Here is a 4254-nt window from a genome sequence, read left to right as displayed (position 1 = left end):
CTTGAATATTGTTTTCTTTTAATAAATAAAATTAAACAAATACTTTTTCAAATAGCAAATATAATATACATAATCTTATAATCTTAAATAGGTTACAAATGTCTCTATAAAGTGACGCTTCTACAAGAATGTATTTTGTTACATATAATATACAAATAGATCTAGAGAGAGATAGAGTTTGTTGGAAGGAGATCAAACAGTATAAAATAATAGCAATTCGATATCAAGACTATAATCATAAGATTTTATACAAAATAAGTAATCACAAAACAACAAAAAAACAATATGAAAAAAACGAAGTGGTTGGCACAGTTTCTATCAAACCAGAACCTTTTCACAACATGTAAGATGGAAGAAAGAGGTCTATACAATATGTCAAACCTTCTAAAAAAACCATCCCAAGAATGATTAAAAAATGAAGAATTACACATGTGTGGAATTAACATAGTTAATCAGTCAAGTCAACTATGAAAAAAAATAACACAACAGAAGAAAAACACTTTGGCACCATCTGTTGGAATTCCACACACCGACCTCGAACACAACAAAACAACCCTTGGGAAACAAATGAATCATACATGTGAAAATTTGAAAATAGATATCAGATTCTTCAACCGCAGGACTTTCCTTCATGTATGTTATACTCCAGAATCCTCAGCAAGGAAAAAAAAGATTGAAAGCACTGTGATAAAAAATAGTTGTTGAATAAACTTATTGATGTAGATTAAGTAATATTAATCCTTCAACTTGTTAATTATTATGGACGATTAATGCCTGTCGTATGCTTCCTAGGAGATCCTTTGCTGTCACACAGTTTTCCTCGTTCATCTGCAACATAATTAATTAACTATTATGTTATCATCATCTTAGTTTAGCCATTAATCTGATATATTAAATATTTATGTACCTTAGCAACAATAGTTAGATCAACAATGTTGTTTCCAAAGGGCAATAAGTTACTACTTTGGACGGTGAGATTTAGGGTTTCTAATTTTCCGAGTACCGTGGAGGTTGAGGCACGTCCATTGTGTTTGTCGCATTGAATTTTGATGAGTACATCTTTTCTTGAAACTCTTACTTCGATTTCAGGAAGTGTCTGGTTGTTGGAGTTGCTGTCATCATCATCATCATGATTATTATCAGTGGAGAAGACAACAGATCTCTTCACTTGAATTGCAGATCCAGTTTTTTTGTTGTCTTCTTCAGCTTGTGCCTCTAGTGTATGCAAACGTGTTTGTAGTTGTTTCATATACTTTATTGCATCTCCCAACACAGAAGCCTTATCCATCTACACATGTTATAATTTCATAAATATTTGAATAAAATATAATTCAATGCTTATATGTATATTGCTTGTTTGGTTTAACTTAATTAGGTTAAATATTATTTGTGTTTACTCACTAACTAGGTTAAATTAGGATGTCCAAATTTAATCTCTTTCTCAATAAAAACAAAAACAAACTCAATTTGTATCTCAGAGATTACTTAAGATCATACCTTCTTGAGGCCGGGAAGGACGGCAGAAAGAGCAATGAAACTTCTTGTAAGCTTTTCTCTTCGTTTTCTTTCAGCCAATACATGTTCTTTTGCTTGAGTAGTGTTCCTCGCCTGATTCGTTCGGTTATCATAGTTTGAGGCAAAATCTTTGTTTTCACTACACGGTTTCTCGAGTTTAGGCTTTACATCAGAATAATGATGGTTGTAAAATTGCTGAGAAGAAACTGGTGTTGCATTGAAGTTCTCAAAAGAAATGAGTTGAGGTTATGAATAAGAAGAAGGTTTAGGGTTTGAGGGTATCAAGTGATCATTGGTTTGTTTAGTGTCACTTAAAGTTTTGATCTTCTTGGTTGGTCTTGTTTGAGCAACGTAGTGATCATCAGGATGAGTTTCAACTGGTAAACAATTTGGTGTAGTTTCGTAGTTGTTGTCAAAGTTAAATCCAAAGTTGTCAAATGGAGATGAAAGAGAATCCATAGGGTATTGGTGAAAGAAACTGAGATCCTCAAATCCCTATTCAAAAGTAATCAATATAAGAGTAAGTTTTTTTCATATATCTATATCTATCTATATGCAAAAAAATATATGAATTTAAAGATAGACTAATTTGATAGATAGATAACATGTATGCTTACAAGTTCAGGCACATAGATGGGGGGCACAACTTTCATCATCTTCACAGTTTTGTTCCTAAAAATTTGATTTGATTTGGTATAGAGTATGCACTGAAATAGTGAAAAAAGAACTTGAAATCTTAGAATTGAAGGGAAAATTCAAACTTTAAAGAGAGTCTCTCTGACATATGGAAGGAAAAGAAGATTGAGAAAATAGGAAGCTTACCTTGAAAATAGAAGAGACAAGTGGATGAAGAAGAGAGAATAAGAGAGAAGATAATATTAATTTTCCCAAAAATGGTAAGGTGAGAAGTGCATAGTTGTGAGTTTTCTGTTTTATATATAGAGAGAGTGACCTGACCATACACGCTTGAGAGAATGTGATGGCTAAAATTATACACGTGTGAAAATGGATCCCTACTGTTTCCATTACGGCTGATACCCTTTTACTCGTTATTAAATTTAGTCAAACTATGGGTTCTATGGTCATCTTACTCTCCTTTTGAGAAGTTTTAACACGTCCTTTTAAGAAATTTAAGATTGAAGTTTTATGGTGGATTAATGAGATCTAAGATATATCTTGTCTCAATGTTATAGTATTCTCTTATTCATGCTATTGTATACGTTTTTGCATTATTGGTTTATTTGTATACGTTTTTGCATTATTGGCTTAGTAGCTTGCGAAAATTCTCAATTATTCAAATAAATAAATTAATTAATTAAATGTATGTTGAGTTAATGTGTAGGAGGATTTTTTTTTAATTGGTTGACGAAATAGTCATTACTACTATAAACTTAAAGACGCAATCTGTTAGATTCTGAGTTCGAACTTAAGTGATATATAATCTAACAATATTGATTTTACAAATTCCTTTTAAATGTGACTTTTCTTAAAGGCTAGTGTCGTTACTAGCTTGGCCTAAGTTGAAGAATGGGCCATTTATGCTTTTTGCACCTTTTTTGCGAACTAATATGGTGCCCTCTGAGATCCCTTATTCAGAAAGAGGAGAACCATTTGTTGTTTTACTCAATTAGACCATTTTGTTACCCCCTAAGTGATTTAATCAATTTTTCTAGTTTCTGATGTTTGAGTTAGTTCTAGTAGTCGTGTAGTTCTGTCAAATGTGTTTTCTTTGCTTGTTAGAGCTAAGGAAATTGTGTTCATTTGATGTTAATAAGTTGATTAGGGTGGAAAAGTGTTACCCTTGGGAAAAGGTTAATATGAAGTCATTAAGGTTTTAATAATTATTGGATCCTTCAATATTAAATGGCCGGAGGGTGGATCAATAAGGCTTAGGTTAAGGATTTGGTTAATAATTTAGACTTTTTTTCTATTTAAGAGTTGAAACGGTCGTTGTGGATGACACTCTTTGCCATTTTGGCGGAGTAACCTTTTTTGCAATTGAATTGTTTTCTCCGATTGAGGATAGTAGTGGTGGCCTTCAATTTATCTAATGAAATTCTAAAGGGAAGACGATTTTATTTTCCTTTTTTGGTCTGTGCTATATAGGAGTGTGCCTCAAGTACGGTGTGAATTCTAGGTTGTGCTTTCTGGTAAATGTTTACCCCAAGTGTGTTTTGGCTGCCAAGAGATGTCTTGGGGCTCATGTGGTTCAAGCTCAATGGTTCCTTGGGAATTTGTAGGATATGGTAGGAGTTTTAATGTTGTTATTAGGCCTCATGAGCAAAAGAGGGTTGTCAGATATGTATCTAGATAAGGCGTCGGTTGCGTATTTAGAGTTTTCTTTCTTTATTAAAGAGATGGATGTGAATTGTAACACCCCGATTAAAATAAGAGAATTATTTAATTGAGTTAATATTATTTTATTAATTTAATTAAATAAAGTTGGATTATTGGATTATTTTTATTATTATTATTGATGTTATTTATTTTAATAATAATTAAATAAATAAATAAATGGAATATGAAGAGTGGAAGGGTAAAAGTGGAAGGGTAAAAGTGGAAATTGATATAAGAAGCCAAGAGAACTCAGAGTTGGGTTTTCACGTGTTTTGCTTCAGAGTCAGAGAAAGGGGGAGAAACGCTAAGAGAAAGAGAAGGAAGAGGAAAAGGCCAAAGATTGCTCAGAGCTTCCTTCAATCCAAAGAGGTAAGGGGTCTGAACCTTATTAAACGATAATAT

General features: G+C 32.4%; 1 pseudogene; it reads right to left on the bottom strand.

Annotated features, from left to right (window-relative positions):
- Window positions 1-205: 205 nt before the first annotated feature.
- Window positions 206-2419, bottom strand: LOC127121550 (transcription factor bHLH18-like; annotated as a pseudogene).
- Window positions 2420-4254: the final 1835 nt, after the last annotated feature.

This window comes from Lathyrus oleraceus, chromosome 2, assembly GCF_024323335.1.
Source record: "Lathyrus oleraceus cultivar Zhongwan6 chromosome 2, CAAS_Psat_ZW6_1.0, whole genome shotgun sequence".
Lineage (NCBI taxonomy): Eukaryota > Viridiplantae > Streptophyta > Magnoliopsida > Fabales > Fabaceae > Lathyrus > Lathyrus oleraceus.
Note: the sequence above shows the minus strand (reverse complement) of the source record. Positions and strands in the feature narration are given on the sequence as shown.